Source organism: Anolis carolinensis, chromosome 3 (genome assembly GCF_035594765.1).
Source record: "Anolis carolinensis isolate JA03-04 chromosome 3, rAnoCar3.1.pri, whole genome shotgun sequence".
Classification (NCBI taxonomy): Eukaryota; Metazoa; Chordata; class Lepidosauria; order Squamata; family Dactyloidae; genus Anolis; species Anolis carolinensis.
This window is the reverse complement of record NC_085843.1, coordinates 244,989,991-245,009,279: the sequence shown is the minus strand read 5'-3', so window position 1 is coordinate 245,009,279 and position 19,289 is coordinate 244,989,991. Positions and strand designations below refer to the sequence as shown.

The following is a 19,289-nucleotide window of genomic DNA, read 5'->3' as shown; positions in this document are numbered from 1 at the left end:
GAAAATACTTCACCACCACCCTTAAATCCAAAAAACAAACCTTGATTTTACCATTTTATAGAAGGCACACTATTTTACTATGTATCTAATGGGAATTGAGTATCCAAGGATGTTGGTTTCCAAACTCCAGAGGTTACCAGCATGCCAATGTGTTTAAAAATGATGTCTGAGCTATCAAACAAGTCAGAATTGACAGAACAATACAAAACCATGAAAGAAACAGATAAAACAGGATTTGAGTCCAACTCTACTATCTAGCAGCACCTAATGTTGCTGACAAGGTTTTAAAATCCATCTGGCAGGTGACAGTGACCACATTCACTATAGTCATATTTCAGTCTTCACTTCTTTCTACCCATTTCGTATGTTTTCTACCAAGAACAACTCTTAGGTCTTATATATTAAATCATCACAAGTCTCTAATAAGCTGTCAGGGAGTATATAGAAATATCAGTGAAACACATTATGAGCAATTCTAACAACTAAAGTAGCAAAGGAAGTGAGATATTTTAGGACTTTCAGGTTGTCTCCATAGCTCTGGGCAATATCTGCCGAAATTCTAACATAATCAGCAAAGCTGTCAGGAGATCTCTAAGGCTGTTGATACTCTTATCTGCTGACAGGCACAGAACAGAAGCTGAAAACAAAGCAAGAGAACTTAAATCCTAATTAAAATTACAGTTATCTCAACAGGAGACCAAGAACATCATTAATTTATTTCACAGAAGAAAAGTGCTACGGATCACCAGTACCTTGAAAGCATGGTTAATCAAAATGCTTACATAACTAAAAAATATTGGTTTTACTTGTATTTATTATATATCTTTATCACTGTTATGCATGGTGGTGCACCGTGACTGTATATATTCTTCTTTTAAGCAAACTACTTGTGTTCCCAAGTCTGCAAATGCAATTGATAATTTTATTTCCTCCCCAACACAGCTTGCAATACAAATTAAACCAAAATACAAAACTCAACTAGAACCTGACAATAATGTTTGAGAACACTTAAAATCACATAAATACAGTATACATGAAAGAAGCCTTAGTACGAGCATGAATGAAAATACAGTTGCCTCTCCACATTTGTGAGCTGAACTTTTGCAGATTTGATTATTTCCAAATTTGATTAATGTGTTTCTTTAAGAATTTCTAGAACCTCTAGTGTGGTGGTTCTCAACCTGTGGTTCCCCAGATATTTTGGCCTTCAACTCCCAGAAATCCTAAAAGCTGGTAAACTGACTGGGATTTGTCGGCCAAAACACTTGGGGACCCACAGCTTGAGAACCATTGCTATAGTGTAATTTTATGATCAGCTGTGTGCTTCTATGGTCAATTTCTGGCAGAAGTTGAGCAAAGAGTTGCACTGGAGGACCAAGGGATCCTTTTTGTGAAAAAAACCCAAAAAACACTGAACAGCAATCATTTATGTTTGTCCTGATCTGCATTGAAAGCAGGTTTGATTCACGTATCAAAGAAAATACAGACTAGAAAGTTAATAATTTCTTAGGAGTTAAACCAACTGCCTAAATAATATGTAAATGATGTTGGCTATGGAAAGATTAAGGACCTTATCACATGCCCCCTCCCCCCATGCCGTTTTGTCAGCAAGCGTGGTGAATTGGCATGTGACTGTCACCCAGCGCACCACTCTGGCTTGGCAATGCTTCCCCCATGACGTAGGGGAAGCATGGCTCAGATGGGACAGAGGTTGCAGCCTTCCCGTATTGATGAAGAAGCATCTTATGACATTTCCATGCCAGTTAGGGATGTTGTATGATGAGCTTTGTGCCCATCCAGCGCTCAACTGGCTGGCAAGCATTCCTAGGATGCTTAAATTGCTATATGGGAGGAAGTCCTAAGTATTGTATTTATACTCAGGTTCATCTCCTCGGGATACATTGCAATTCTATCCTCTCTTCTGGCATTATCAGTAGAATCTATGTTTGGGTATAAAAAATAAGAATCTCATCCTGAATCTCCTTGCTTCAGTGGCGACTCCTTTCTCCTGTCTTTAAAACCAGTTGGGATGGAAATTTTTCATTGGATTTTGACCAAATTTTCAAGGCACAGTCTTCTAGAGACTTTTTGCTGCCACCCACCCACTTCCACCTTTAAGATGGTGTCTGTGTTGTTTGCTCACAAGGCGGAAGGGGAGGCTGGTAAACATCCCAGAGATCTCCAGTACAGTATATGGAGCTTATTTTGTTTTTTGTTTTTTTAAGGAATACAATATCAAATCCATCATGCCCAAAGTCTCTGACACCTTCTGACACCCAGATGGCATAGTGGACTAAGTGACTTGAAGGTTGGGTTGCTGACCTGAAAGCTGCCAGGTTCGAATCCCACCTGGGGAGAGTGTGGATGAGCTCCCTCTATCAGCTCCAGCTCCATGCGGGGACACGAGAGAAGCCTCCCACAAGGATGGTAAAAACATCAAAACATCCGGGCGTCCCCTGGGCAACGACCTTGTAGACGGCCAATTCTCTCACTCCAGAAGCAACTCCGGTTGCTCCTGACACGAAAAAAAAAAGTCTCAATGCATCCTCACATCTCCTTCACATGAGCCTCTGGTGGCCTAGGGGATAAAAGCCTTGTGACCTGAAGGTTGGGTTGCTGACCTGAAGGCTGCCAGGTTCGAATCCCACCCGGGGAGAGTGCAGATGAGCTCCCTCTATCAGCTCCAGCTGCATGCGGGGATATGAGAGAAGCCTCCCACAAGGATGGTAAAACATCAAAAACATCCGGGCGTCCCCTGGGCAACGTCCTTGCAGACGGCTAATTCTCTCACTCCAGAAGCAACTCAGGTTGCTCCTGACACGAAAACAAAAATCTCCTTCACAACACAGGTCAGCGAACAAACAAAACACAAGGCAAAAGAAAAACGAGGTTGGAGAGGGATGCAAGGATATGTGAAATGGTGGAAGACATGAATTCACACCAAGCTTGGGTTCCCTCCATTTCACAGATATTTCAAAATCTGAAAAAAAAAAATCCAAAACATTTCTGGTCACAAGCATTTTGAGTGAAAGATATCAAGTCTGTATTATAGTGTGTTTGTATGTATGTGTCTGTATGTACATACACACAAAAGCATCAACTCAAAGGTACGCTATCAAAATAATATGTGAACTGTAATATTCATTTATGTCTAGAAATAAAATAAATGTTTTGCTCTTAAAAGAAGCATCATCTGAGGATTCCAGCATGTAAATATTGTTAAATGTTTCCCTTGTCGAATTCTACAGATTAGGCACCTGTTAAGAACAGGAGTCTTGTGCAAAGCTGCTTGTTCTGGTCGATTATTAACCTCAGCACTTTGAGTGGGAGTGATTCATGCATGTATTTAAGTCTCCTGTTGAAATTAATGGGATTTCAGAGTGCTTTGATTTTAGCTGGACTGTGCTCAGAGAACAGAAGTAGGCAGTGTAATTACTCTAAAATGCATTTGAGCTGTTCCCTCAACTTCCCATGTCTCTCACCACGAGATGGATGGCATGGATTCTTTTGCTTTGCCTGCGCAGTTAGGGCTCTGGGCTTGGTGTTTGTGTGCAGTTGTAAATGCTGTTTAAGGTTTTGCTCTTAATAACATTATCATCAGAGACTGCCTTTGCAACCATCTGACCATGCTTCCTGTGACAGTTCAAGAAGTTATCACTTGGGACCTCATTAGATGGACAGGGGGAAAGCAGAGAGAATTGTCCTCCTTTCCCCATCTTCTGGCATAGCCAGTCATCCCACGTCATTTCCTGTCATTTGTCGTGCTTTCTCCATTTTCTCACCATTTTCTCCTGTTAGGCATTCAGGAATTTTCAGGATTCCTGAAAATGGAATCTTCTCCCAATTTTCAGGCACTGGCAACACAGATTCCCATGGACAGCCACCGGAAGTGGCCATGCATCATGGGATGGTATCTATGGGACTCTGTTTTGCCAGTGCCTGAAAACATAAAGATGCAGAGAAGACTGCGCCTGATGAAATCCTAGGTCTCAGATATCAGTTTCAAAATCACAAGTTCTGGCATAGTCCTAGATACCCCTATGTGTAGTATTGTAATCATAAGTATATTGGTCACATTCATATCTCTCATCAGTGCTTAAATGTGATTGGATATGTGAAGCAGTTACTAATGAATACGTAGCCACACTAAAGAAGATTATGGGCACTATCCTGCATGAGCTCATAGACCAGAGGTCTCCTGCAGCATCTTTTCCCATCCATCTCAAGCTGTTAGTGTAAAAGATTTTGAGGGTTCTGCAATCTAATATTCCCTCAGTGTCATGCAAAGCCTTCCAAAATTTCATGTTGGTGTGACACTTTTTAGACATGTGTTATTTTGTGACACAGTAATTCAGTTTTATTAGCAAACTGGAGGTTAAACCAATCCCTTGTATTACATTGTAATAATGAAATGTATGGGAACACAACATATCTCATGGAAACCTTTTATTTATATTTGGAATATCACAGCATACATTTACAAGATTTTTTTCTCATTTATTGTTATAGCCACGTGACACACCTATACATTGTAACTGACACACCAATGCGTCACAACATACAATTTGGAAAACTCTGGTGTAGTCTAAGACGCTATACAGCCCGCATGCCAAATGACAACATTTTGGAACTGCATAATATACAGTGCACAACCACAATAAATAATATAGGATGCACAACTGCAGTGTAAAATATAGGGTGCATGACTACAATGTACAATGAGCAAATGCAATGCACAATGTAAGATGCATAACACAATGCACAGTATAGTGTTGAAACAATTGAAAACTTGCAAGGTATTTACGTATCTACAGAATTTTGTTCTCAGCACACTAAACTGTATAACCTTGGCAAACCTGCTGTTTTAGAAACAGAAACTGTTCAACTTTTATTAGTATTGGGATGGAACAATACTGGAATGGTGTTGATTCCGAGACTGTACTAAGTCCCTAAATTGCACACCTTAACTGAAAAAAATTGAAATCTTCTCCTGTTACCCACATGCACATCATACAACAAAACACATGTATATTTATTACACAACGCAGACACAGAGTACATTAATCCTCACACCTCTGCGGCTTAGGGCATTGGCATATATATATATATATATATATATATATATATATATATATATATGCCTTATTCACTCACTGCAGTACTTTTGGCTTCTTTACATTCTCATCATATAATAATTTCATTGGAATTATTTGTCTGGGAAACAATAACAAGGTGTGCAACATTTCCATTGGGTAAAACACTGTTCATGCTGATTTGCAGGAAATGGGAACAGTCCTTCATCACAAGTGTAAGGGCTTCTGAAAGCCCAATAGTGCAGCTGCAGACCTTGCCTTTTCTAAAATTAACTCTGCAAGACTATTGTGACTCATACTCCATAATGCATCTTTATTTATTAATTCCTGGTATTATTCAGTGTACTCTCTTCTGTCTTGTCCTATCTTCTCCCACTTTCTCAAAAATTGCACAAAAACCCCTTAGCCAAAGGGATAAACTGTGCAGCATTTTGCAGAACAACTTACTTGTAGCAGATTGGCAAATAATTTTTAGCAACTGGGCTTTTCAGCTGTCCATCTGTCCATACTGACAGTTGTTCTGCAGAAAGTTGCACAGTTCCAAGCATAATTATGCAAGTTTTTAAAAATAGACATCCTTTTAAAGTTGTAGAAAAATTGCAGGAAAATACATTGTGGAATACCTTGGCACTATGGAAAGCATTGCTCAGGAAGTGGGAAAATCAAGATTTCTAGAACTGTACAAGATTACATCTGCAACATACAATATAGGATGCCCAAACTCAATGCATAATGTACACATGCAAAATGCAACACACAAAGCAATGTCCAATGCACAAAGGACTAAAGAACATGCTGTCCGCACAACACCCTTCCCACTATTTGCAGAATACATTGGTTACACAATGGTGTTTTTCTGCCCTGCATACATAGCATGATTTAAGAAAGCTTATGTCCCTATCTGTTTATTGATTATTGTTAATGACCATCACAAATTAACACATAGAAACAAGACACAGAAGATATCTGAAAATGCACTATTCAATATTAACATGTCATTGATATTTATCATACATACTTAAAACAATTAAACTTAATACGAGTAAAAATTATAACACAATGTTCCTTTCTAATACAAAGGTATACTATCCCCATCCCCAAACATTTTGTTCCTCCTTTCTTTATTGAATTTATACCCCACCTTTCTCCCAAAATGGGATTAACAAGACAAGAGACCATTCTTTTTGCCATGACAATATTTTTTGTGCATGGATTTTAATTTTATAGCTGTCATAGTAAACACTATGACCCACAGAGTAATACAACTATTAATGCCACCTAGTAGCATACACATCAATTCCAACAACGTATGTGAGTACAGATATGAAAATGGTTCCCTCTGTATTTGGTGCTTGTAAGTATATATAAAGAGGAGGTATGTAAATACAGTACAGTCTCACTTATCCAAGCCTCGCTTATCCAAGTTTCTGGATTATCCAAGCCATTTTTGTAGTCAATGTTTTCAATATATCGTGATATTTTGGTGCTAAATTCGTAAATACAGTAATTACAACATAACATTACTGCGGATTGAACTGCTTTTTCTGCCAAATTTGTTGTAAAACATGACTTTTTGGTAAAATCATAACCTAATTTGATGGCTTTTCCTTAATCCCTCCTTATTATCCAAGAAATTCGCTTATCCAAGCTTCTTCTGGCCCATTTAGCTTGGATAAGTGAGACTCTACTGTACCAGTAAATCTGTAGATGTACCATTGATCCCACCTGGTTTGGCTTTGGCTCGCCTTGCATTGGTATTCTCACACCTTGAAGGTTAATGCAGACATTGAAGGGAATACAGACACTGGGGTGAGGAAGGATTACCCTGAACTCTGGTTGATGAGAACAAACAAGGATTACACCATTGTTTCTTAGGGCCCTTCCACACAGCCATATAACCCAGAATATCAAGGAAGAAAATCCCACAATATCTGCTTTGAACTGGGTTATCTAAGTCCAACTGCCATATATTCTAGTTCAAAGCAGATAATGTGGGATTTTATTCAATTGTGTAGAAGGGGCCTTAGTTTTCATCTAGAGCTGGAGAATCTCTACCCACAGGCAACACTTCTTCTCATAAAGCCTTTCGCTGGCATTAACAGATTTTTTGAAGGAATCTTGCCAATAAAACTGGGGCTTGGTTAAATAGGGTTGAATTTTCTGCATGGGGAACAATGAAAATCAGTCCTCCAAACTGAAAAAAGGGAAAGAAGTATAGATGTTAGCTATATCTATAACATGTCACCGAGTCGTCAGTTGGTAGAGTGAAATATATTAATTTTTCAAAGGCACGATATATTTTCCACTTTCTTATTCCACTATTTTATCACATTCTGTTTGGTCACAGCTTTTAGTTGCAATGATTGAACTCATTATTGGCAATGTTTCCTTTGATCTTAAGTATCCATGACCAAACATTTTTCACATTTCAGTCAACAGTTCAGATACATAAATTATATTTTGTCTTAGATAATGAAATGCAAATATAAGCTATCTACTAGATCTTATCTATGAAAGAGTAATTGGGTATTTTGTGTGTGATATAATTTATTATCTAAAGATAACATGTTAATGATTTTCCAGTATGTTAAAGTATCTACATTCTTCTGGGAATAAAAATTCACTCAGTGATAAAGCACTATGCAGGAGTTTTCCACAGCATCCTAAACTATATTTTTGGTATAAACAACTCTATGCTGTTTCTTCCCACAAACATTTCAGATAATCACACACAGCAGACATCAGTCTCGGAACTATTTCGTCTCAGCAAAAGTGGAACTTGATTGCCCTGTATGTCATTTTCAGTCTTCAATTCCTCCCAGCCCGTTAAATGGAAAAGGTGAGTTGAGGCGAGTTGAAGACTAAAAATGCTGTGCAGATTCAAGGTAACTTTCCCACTACAGAAGACTGTCTGCTTTGGAAGAAGCCAACGGCTTCGTAGACAACTCAAGGAGAAAAGACAGGGTAAGTAGAAGATTATTCATCATGACCTCCTTCAAAAAATTGCATTTAACCATTTGCATATTTTTAAAAGCATTGAACCATGTCTTTCTTAATAAAAAATAAACCAATATTCTCCCTTTTTGTTGGTTTGAACCTCTAGGCTTTCTTTGTTCTGTGCTGTTCGTGAAATGGGTGGTAACATATACTGTTGAATGAAGTGAATTCAGTGATTGAACTGTAAAAATAGTTTTATAAAAAGAAGGTGTAATCCTAAATATCCTAGTTGTAGGGAGTTAGGAGATTATCACAAGCCTCCAATGCCATCAGAAATGCTCTTCTGCCCAACAGAACCATCTTCTAGGTAATCTGCTGCACCTCTAGACTGAAAAAGGTTTGGATTCAACTGTCCACCCAGCATCTTTACCAAGGCTGTTTCTGTGGTGTGTGTGTGTGTGGGGGGGGGGGGGGCAACATGGTAGGACAGGCACATGTCTGCTCTGCCAACAGAAATGCCCTTTCCATACTAGAAATCTCCTTCTTCTGGAATCTATCAGTAGCGCAATCTGTTCTGTATGTTAGGATCTACCAGGCCAAGAGCTTACAAAACGGGAGATGAGGGACAGGGCAAGAAAGGGGGCTAAATTATGCTAGATCCAAACTTTTTCCAGCCATGAGACACAGCCACAATGCCAGCCCAAAATTAAGTCAGAGCAAGGCTTAATTTCCAATACTCCATACATAGAGAACCAAAGTGGAATAATGATTTGAACACTGGATTATGGTTCAGCCACTCAACCATGGAAACCCACTGGCTACCTTTGGGTGAGTCACAAACTCTCAACCCAAAAAAGACCTCTGTGATTGGTTTACCTTAGGGCTGCTGTAGGCTGGAAACAACTAAAAGGCACACAACAACAACATTAGTAGGGATTTGGACAAAGCACAGCTTCAATTATGTTGGTTTCTCTGAAGTGACTTTTGGTGAATTTCACCATCATCATCATCATCATCATCATCATCATCATTTAATTACTTATTAATTGCCCTCCATCCATTAATTGCCTGGCTGCCGCATTCTGAACAATACGGAGCTTTCAGGTCGTAGACTTCGGAAGGCCAACATACAGGGCGTTGCAATAGTCCAGCCTAGACGTGACCGTGGCATGGATGACTGTTGCCAGAGCCTCATCAGATAGATAGGGTGCCAATTGCCTCGCTTGGCGTAGATGGAAAAAGGCCTGTTTGCTGGCAGCAGCGACCAGCGATCTTAATTTGACCAATTAAGATTCCACTCAAAGGCAAGAAACTTTGGGAGGCTTGATAGTAGTATAACCTGGAATTACACTAGAACACTGCTTCTTAAACTGTGGGTCCTGACCCCAAATGGGGTCCCTTTAGTTCAATGTTGGGGTCCCAAAATTGGCAACAGTAAAAGGTTTCTGAATGTCACTTGGGACTTCTTCACATGGGGCAAAAATGCCCCATTTGCCGCCTTCATGCATGTCTTTGACGAGACCTGCCATGCACCATCACATGACGCATGGCAGCCCCCACCCACTTTCCTCCCAAAGTGGAGGTGAAGCCCCAAAAGGCATTTTGCCCTCCACTATAGGGATGAAAGTGTTGTGCGGTAGTCTGATGGAGATACTTGCATGTTTGGACCCAAAATCCCATGTAATGGCAGAATGGTTAGCGGGGCAAGGCATGTTGCCACCCTTTCCGCCATGTGATGGATGTGGAAAAGGGTGCCAATGCTTCCTTTCCTGCCCTCCATGTGTGATGAGAAGAAGAGGGAGGGTGCACAGGGCATCACGTTGGCAAGACAGAATGGCCCAGTTGGGCCATGTGACAAGATCCATAGAGAAATGTATCTATAAAACCTATTCATATCTATGCAACTTTCATAATTCATTCTGTGCCAAATTTTAAAGGGTTTTTTCTATGTATAGTAACCAGTTTAGAAGTCGTCCTAAACTAGAAAAAGTCTTTAAAAACTGCATGGTTTTAGAAGACTGGTGGCACGAAAAACATTGCTAAATCATCTTTAGATACTTAATCATCTTTAGTAATGCCATTTGTGAAAAAACATTTGAAAGTAATACTGAAGAAACAGCATAGCTGTGCACAAAATATTAGAATATAAGTCTATACTATGAAATACAGTAGAGTCTCACTTATCCAATATAAACGGGCTGGCAGAATGTTGGATAAGCAAATATGTTGGATAATAAGGAGGGATTAAGGAAAAGCCTATTAAACATCAAATTAGGTTATTATTTTACAAATTAAACACCCAAACATCATGTTATACAACAAATTTGACCAAAAAAGTAGTTCAATACGAAATAATGCTATGTAGTAATTACTGTATTTACGAATTTAGCACCAAAATATCACGATTTATTGAAAACATCGACTACAAAAATGCATTGGATAATCCAGAAAGTTGGATAAATGAGTGTTGGATAAGTGAGACTCTACTGTAGTTCCATATTTTCTGCTGAATTCCTGGGCTATTTTTTCCATGTTCTTCTTTCCTGAAAATTAAGAAGACATTCACTTTTTCACTGGATATATCTGATTCAGCATCCTTTTTCCAATTCATGCTACATTGCATTGTGCGCACTTTTTGACACACAGCTTCCAAATATTTCTTGCTAAATCTTTTGCAAGTAGCGTACTTGAATGCCATCTGCTCCTAACAGAGGGAATCTTCAAGTATTTCAATCACATACAAAATGCTTTAGATATCTCCCATGACTAAAAAAAAGTTCATGCTTGTATCTCCCCATGCCGTCGGCATGTGGTTTAGTTTCTGCAAATGCTTGGCTCATAAAAAAGAAATGCTTTCATTATAATTGAGAGTCAATATGCCAAAACAGTAAGATTTACCTGACAGAGGTAAACACTCCAACTGTTAGGCTGCCCGTCTTCAAAGCCCTGCATTCTTCACATTTCAGCTGCAAATAAGAGGCATACCAATCAGAAAGCCATCATATTTGTTTCTCAGAACAGCTGAAAATGCTACCCTTCCCCCTTCAATTTCTTAAGTCACACACATTTCACTTGACAAGTTTCAAATGAAAGAGCATGCTTTGAACTACAGGTTATTCTTCAAAGAAGAGGTGGGAATGATAATTGATGGATATGTTATTTTGGAACACAACTAGTGTGGATTGAATGATACTCTTAGTAGGGATATATTTTGCTTGTGTTATTGATATGGTTTGTGAATATTAAAATGATAGGGATATTTAGAAAATAAAATAAAATACCATTCGGACTATAGAACTTCAAGAAGTATTTGGGTTTTTTAAATTTTGCGTGGGTACATGACATATTTTCTTTTCTCTAATTATGTACAGATGAAACAATGAAATCACGAGGCATTACAAAGTTATTTTCCCATAGCTTCAGGTCTTAAAATAAGTCTGGAGTCACAAAGCAGGACTTGGGGGCAAAAAATCCCCTCCTGCTGTCATTCACCAGCCGTTGGTATTCAAAGGCATATTGTCTCTGATCCTGGAGGCAGACAAGTCGTGACTACATGCTACTTCCAGGATCAGAGACAATATGTCCTGCTTTGGGACTTCCCACAGGCATATGGTTGACTACAGGATGAGGAAAGAGATAGGCCTTTGCTCCGATCCAGGTGGTCTTTTCTTTTAGTCTTCATTGATACATTTTGATACATGGGGGCTTTTGCATTAGTAATATCCCTATATTTCACCTGAGAAAATTTCTAAGCTACCTTTGGGCACTGAGATAGCTTCTAGGTGAAAAACATGAAACAATGCAATAATAAAAATAGGGTGGAAATTCAACGAGTGAAATTTGTAATCATTGAAGCAGCTGGGCCAGTTTCAAAAATATTGCAGCACTATCCTATGCTGGTTTTGTGGATTTCTAAAACTTTATTTTTCTCCAGATTGGGAACACACATAGCTAAAATCATATAAAACCGTATGAAAAGGTAGAATTTAAAACATTGCATTTAAAACAAAGAATAAAATTGTACAGAGCATTAAAAAGGTCCTTTTGTTGTAGAACAAGTATTTCCCAAAAGTTTGCTGGAAGGGTTTCACCTGCCAAGGGGGAAAAAACCCAGCAAAAACAGAGCCAGCCTTGTTTCACCGGGCAGTTGTAGAATTTGGGAGCAGCCGCAGAAAAGGTCCTCTTTTTACCTGTAAGGTTGGCACCATAATTCCATAATTCCATTTGTCATACTGCTGTGGTTCCTGGGAGCTGAAATCCAAAACATCTGAAGGACTGTATTGATCCAGAAAGCTTGACTGACTCTTGTCTGGCTAAATTTAATTTCAAAGACTACATTGAAGTAATGTTATAAGGCACCATATGTAAGAAACAGAAATTAAGGATGCAATGATAGAAAATAATCTTTTGGCTAGATGTTTATACAGCCTCAAATGCAGTTAATTCCAAGGTCACTTGCTGTTCTTCTGCAGTAATTGCTAGGGATTACATTATTTTCTCACATTTTTGGGCTAAATGCCAGCATTTCTCCTTCCAAGGCCAGGACCAAGGAAATCCCTCCCACATAGAGGTAATATACTTTAACAGAATAGCCATAAGAGTCTAAATAGCCTAAAGGCACCAGATCTTGTAAGTTCATCAGGATCAGCCCTGTTGAAAAGGAAAAGGAAACCAACAATAAATAACAGCTGCTGAAGGCTAGTATTTCAAATGAAGGAATTGGTAAAACCACTACTGAATATTCCTCGACTGAAGAAAAATTTGGCTGCATTTCTATTGATCTTCAGGTTTAAGGCGATTTGACTGAATAACTCAAGCAGAGTAAAAAGAAGTTATGAAATATGGGAGTTTATCAAACATGGCAGGTAAATTGCAATTACAGCAGGACAAAAGTGTGTTTGCCTTGAATTAATCACCTGACATTGTTCCTTTCCCACAGCTCTCCCAGTGGAAAACATCTTGTAATGTATTTATTTTAGAAACACAAATAATTTAATAATGACTGGGAGAGTGGTGGGAAAGGATGTGATGTGAAAAGTCCAAGGAAATATGCTATTATCCTGCTGAAATTGCGATTTGCCTTCCTCATGTGATAAACTCTGTGGTCTTTAAAGAAAGCTAGTATGTATATGATTAGGTTTTTTGTGTGTCAGGAGTGACTTGAGAAACTGCAAGTTGCTTCTGGTGTGAGCATATCAGCCGTTTGCAAGGACGTTGCCCAGGGGACATCCAGATGTTTTGATGTTTTTACCATCATTGTGGGAGGCTTCTCTCATGTCCCCGCATCGAGCTGGAGCTGATAGAGGGAGCTCATCTGCGCTCTCCTCGGATTGGATTTGAACCGGCAACCTTCAGGTCAGCAACCCAACCTTCAAGTCATCAGTCCTGCTGGCATAAGGCTTTAAACCACTGTGCCACGAGGGCCCTTAGTAGTTATAATGAAATGTGTGGACAGCTGAGAAGCCTAGCTGCTAAAAACTCCTTGTTAGTCTGCGATAAGCACAACTCACAACAAGGACCAAATGTTTCCCAAACTTCTTTTAGATTGGATAAGTAGGTGAGACATGCAACAGACACAACTTTTATTGTGTTTCTCCTCCCAGCTGCTGTAGCAAAGCAGGACTCCAAGTTTGCCATACAGCAAGATAGGGACAGGTTGTGTAAAAAAACAAAAAACAAACAAAAACAAAAACAGGGAAAGAATGGGAAGAGTCTTTTGCTTAATCAATAACACTGACAGATGGTGTCTTACATGTCAAGGTTGCCGTGAATATCTTGAGTTTTATTGCAGTGGACAGATGAGCTGTTCAAGATGCTGTACCCCATCTCCTTTAAATTCTGGAATGAAACCCTGCATCATGACATGCCAAACAAGGAAACCAATAGATGCCTTAATAAGTAGTTCAAAAAGGACAGAGTGGACTTCGAGATATGTTGGTTTATAATTGACCTGCCACCTACACAGAACGTTATGGAGTGTCGTCTTCCACTAATCCTTATGTCTCTTCCCACTGTTTCATCTGTGTTCTTAGGAGAGAAAATCCATTCAGGTGAAAAAGACAATAATGCTGCACAGTGTTGTTATATTCAGAGCGCTGGGAGCTCAGTGTCTCACAGTACCCATTTAAAACCATTTTCTAGTTTCATAATGTAAAACCCAAGGACACCTTTGTGGCTTTCTGTTTTTGTATTTTCATTGGTGTTTAGTGCAACCTTCCAATCATTCCCATTCAGATTGTCATTTGAATGCATATACGGTAATTATGTTGTATATTGTATTTCTTTATATTTGGTCTACCCTTTTTAAAATTGGAGGTGAGAATATATCAGCCTCTACACATTCTTATGAAACCTGGACTTTCATGACAAATAGTCAAGAATGATGGGAACTGTAGTACAAAATATCTGGAGGGACACATATTTTGTACTCTCTGCTTTAAAATATTATTCTAATTAAATCCTACTGCCCCATTATAATTTTATTACAAACCTATGGAAAAATCAGAAATATCTGATGAGGGTATTTTAATTTATAGGACGGTACTATGGAACTGATATCATAATTGTAATGGGCCAATCTGAGTATAGGAGATGTTTCTATGGCTACAAGTGCAACAATAAGTGTATCAGTTAGATATATTTCTAAGAGTAGCTTAACAGTAGCATATTTCCTTCTGCATATGCATACATAATTAGTCAATTACTGGTGCTATTTCAGCCATGGCACATTCATGGATGAGGTTAATTGACTACACAGTGATGTGCAGTCATTGGAAAGGCAATGGATGTGAGTAGTCTGCGGCCACTGCAGAACTCCTTAAGGATCACATCTGGCTTTCTGTCTGAATACCACTTAAAGCTAGGATTTGCTTGAATTGTCCAGATTCTTGTTTTTGGTCTGTAATCTCACCATGCCTAATATCCGGATGTATACATTACAAGTGGATCTGTATAAAAGTTTATGGATGTTATGAAGTTATGAAGTTTTGCATTATCCTGGAGGACTAAGAAAATAGACCTTAGTATTTCCAATTGTTCTCAAACTACCCTGGGAATCATTTTACTCATTTGTGCTTTTCTTTTGTCAGTTCAAGAGGTTAATTCTGTCACCTCCACATTCAACACACAGATAAAACACTAGTAGGGACAGAAAATAACACCTTAAAAGGGTGCTTTCACCACCAATCTTTGACAGTTGACTTTCTACTTTTCAATTTGCTTTATTGCTAGTGGGTTACATCTCAGTAAATATTTCAGTAGCAGTGCATCAGAAGAAAGAGTTACCTTCCCTTTCAAGTGCTTGAAGATAGTACAATGGCTCAAGGAGACCGAGTTCATTATTTTTAATGAGTTTTAATAACTGAAGGGCTTATCCCCAAACATTCTGTTGTATTTTATCAACAGTCACTCTGAAATCTGCCCAGAATTTCTTCCACAATTAATATTCTCTCATACAGTGGTGGCAGTTGACATTGGCTGTGCTTATATCCTGCTATCCATCACAGCTGAATAAAGGGCAAATCACTGGAATGAGAATCTATGCAAGACCTTCAAAAACATATTTAATCAATGTTGTTTGCAGGCCATAGATGGCCAAAACCTCAATGGGACACTTTGAATGTTATTTATTTGTTTAATTTATATGCCACTTTTCTTCCAGAGAGGGAACAGAGGTTGCTTCAAGAAGCACTGGATGGGGAATATAGAAGGACAGGATGGAGGGTATTCATACAATACAGTATACTAGCAAAAGTGCCTGACATTTGTCTATTAGTTTTGCCTTCAGTCCAGTCCTTTTTCTCTCTCCTCTTTTAGATTGCAGTTTAATTTTTAAGGTCTTTCAATCCTGATTTTCATTCATCCTGTGCCAGCTTTCTCAGTCACAATTACTTTTGTCTCCTGCAAACAAGGGTTGTCCTCTTCTGCCTCCTCCTTCTCCCCTGCTGCTGGTTCCTTCCATGCCAACTTTCACTTGGCCTTTCAAATACGCGTCTTTTATCCATTCAACTCATCAAGATTTTATCTTTTTTGCTAGGTTGTCACAGTCCAGTTCCTGCATTCAGGCAGCCAGATTCACATATGGTACATATTATTAATTCACTATGCAAATCATGTATTTACTCACATAACAGTTGAACAAAACACACAGTACCCCCCACTAGATCCCCATTCAAAAACAAACTTAATCTGTTTTATAGACAAAAGGTCTAGTTTCTTAGAATCTTTGCATGCAAAGCATTTTAAAACTTACAGCCTAGGATGTTTCGTGAAATCCACAACCACCTTTTCTCCTTCCATGCCATGTCTTCAAAAGCTGCGGTCGATGCAAATGTTCAGCAAGAATAGCTTTACCAGTAATACCGCATTGCATTAATCTAAGTATAACCAACATTGTGTTTATTTATATGATACTTTTCAATGGTAGAACAATACTCTATGAACCTCAGCATATGAAAGCAGGGAGAAGTGGAGGGAATTGTTTTCTTTTGTTCACTACCATGCCTTTCCATCTTCAGGGATGTAAGCCATCCCAAGTCCTTTCTCTGACTTTCTCTACTTCTGTCTGGCTTCTGTCCTTGGGAGTCGGATAGCACCCAATTCCTGAAAATTGAGGCTTCCCTTCATTTCCTTGCACTGCCACAACTGAGTCCCATAGGCAACAATAGAAAGGACTTATTTATTTATTTACCCTATTTATACCTCACCGTTCTCTATCCTGAAGATGATTCATGGCAGCTTACATGTGGCAACTATTCAATGCCTTAACACATAAAACATTACACTTAAAATAAATTGAATTAAAATTAGTACATATTTAACATTTAAAAACATTACATTTAATATTAAAATCACGCCATCCAGAAATTGTAGACTGAGGCCATTCCGTAGTCATTTCACATGTTCCGAATCCATTATTGCATTAAGCTATTCTCCAAAAGCTTGATCCCAGAGCCAGGTTTTTTCTTTCCTTCTGAAGGCTAGGAGGGAGGGGGCTGATCTAATGTCGCTAGGGAGGGAGTTCCGCAGCCGAAGGGCCATCACCGAGAAGGCCCTGTCTCTTGTGCCCGCCAGCCGCACTTGCGAAGCAGGCGGGACTGGGAGCACACCTTGTATCATGTGATTATCTGTTTCAACAACGCAGAGAAACAGAAAGAAGACATACGATTATGTGGAATGAAGTCTTAAGTAGTGTTTTTATGATAAAAGGGTCGCTTAATATAAAGAAACCTTTTGAAATAATTCCAATTATATAAGATTACTTATACATTCTTGCAAAAGATTAAACAACATTTTTGTCTTTATTCCTTTATTATAATTTTCAGATTTCTCTGGCTAGGAAAAATAAATGGGAGGATATTACTGCACTCATATATCGCTTGGTGGCTTATCATAAGAAATAAACCAGCCAATGTATGAACAGAATATTAGACTAAATAAGCTTTTGACTTCATCCAGCAGGGTTCCTCATACCTTTCTAATGTCCTAAATCCAAGGCTTTGTTGTAAAAGTTTAAAAAATTAGTAATCTGGGGAGGGTTGGCTAGAGGGGAGGAAACTGGCTCACATATTGTGGACCGCAATCTGAAGATGATGAGTTCTGCCTTTATTTCTCGCTGTCATTTACAAAAAAAAGGTTGTTTGGAGATAGGTTTACTTAACTTTTTTTACTTTTCCCAAATTATGTTGTTTCTACATATATCTTTTAATATTTAAAGAATCATTTTTCAAATGCTGGAAGCTGGGATAGAAAATGTTTTGCTGTTGCTGACTAAATTTGAAATGATAAAACCATGTAGCAGCATCCTCAGTTCCCTCGCAGAAGCAAAGCAAAGTCTTTGGAGAATCAGAAGAGTGTTAAGTGTGCTTTGTTCTGAAGTTGTCCTTGGTAAATAGTCAAGGGTGTGATTTAGCTTCGTGCAGCAAAGTGCTTCATAATAGGTTGATGCCTTTGCAGCCAATATTTAAATGTAAGCACTGGACATGAATTACATGACACACAGAGAGAAGGTTCACTGGATATGCCAATCCCCATTACAATACATAATTCAAATGCCCAGACCAATTCATCTTTTTTACAACTGAAGTGAAAATGTCCCTTGTGCTCATAAACATGATCACATATGGACTCAGTTCACCCAGGGACATTTTCAGTTGGCTTTGTGCCATATCTCCTTTTTCACCTTTCCTACTATTAAAGAAAACTCACAGCAACCCATTAAAGAAAATGTTTGGCCCGTTGATCCCAAAAAGGCTGCTACCAAATATGGTTGCACAATGAAGAGCAAATGAAATGATGGGTCTACCACATTTTTGGATGAGGTGCATCCTCCAATGGTGAAAGACGTCTGTATGTTATAGCATGTGATTTTCCTTATTTATGTATCTTACAAGTATGCTTTGTTTTATGAACAGTTGTTGGGGGGGGGGGTCCATTTGATAGTGTAATTGCTGAAGTATCTTTCATGAAAACCAGTTATGGAAACTGGGTTGATTTGTGTGAGTACACTTCCAATTATCATCTAGTTTGATCCTAGGGAGATGTGAAGTGTATGAACTGCATTGAGTGACACCATCTGAGGGAATGACATCAAAATGCCTGTTTATAAAAATTGTATGCAGTGTTTGAGCAGAAATTTATATTTAAAAAAATAAAAATATCCCTGTAATAAGATATAACCACAAAAACATGTTTCATAAGCCCAGCATACACGTGCTGCAGCCAATACACCTATACTAATTTCCTTTTTGAACACTCTAATGTGAATGCACTTCAGTTAAAACTGTCATGATTACCCAATTACAATGCCACTTCTAATCACGTATTATCTGCATGCAGTACAAAAATGTGTTGCTGTTTTCATTGCTCTTGTTTTTTCAGTCACCGATTTTATCAAATTTCCTGGTATTTTTGCTACAATATTATTGTCTGGTCTCGTACTGGAGGTGGTCCATGGAGAGGATATCAACCCTAGTGACATCCCTAATGTAACTAGAAATATCCGTTAAAAATAAATAAATAAAGCCAAGCAAGCAATTCACAGGAGAGTTTAATACAAAGTCGCCCTTTGCTTCCCCAATCCCCAGAGCCAGCTGCTTAAAGTCTACATTTCAAAGGGCCTGTATTCCCATTAACAGAGTTGTGGGCCGTTTCTGTAGTCATCAAATACCATCTTATTAAGAGCTATGCTTTCATGAAGAAATCAGAAAATTCATAAAAAGGATAGGGTCACAGGAATGCCATAATTAATTATAATAAATG

At 38.6% G+C, this 19,289-nt stretch overlaps 1 protein-coding gene and 1 non-coding gene across 2 annotated transcripts in view; both read left to right on the top strand.

Moving 5' to 3' along the window:
• Positions 1 to 19,289, top strand: part of LOC100558074 (vertebrate ancient opsin) — a 137,942-nt gene that overhangs the window by 99,177 nt on the left and 19,476 nt on the right. The window lies entirely within an intron of this gene.
• Positions 7,877 to 7,976, top strand: mir727 (microRNA mir-727). Its single transcript, NR_129986.1, has one exon. It is a non-coding gene; the product is annotated as a microRNA mir-727 (primary transcript).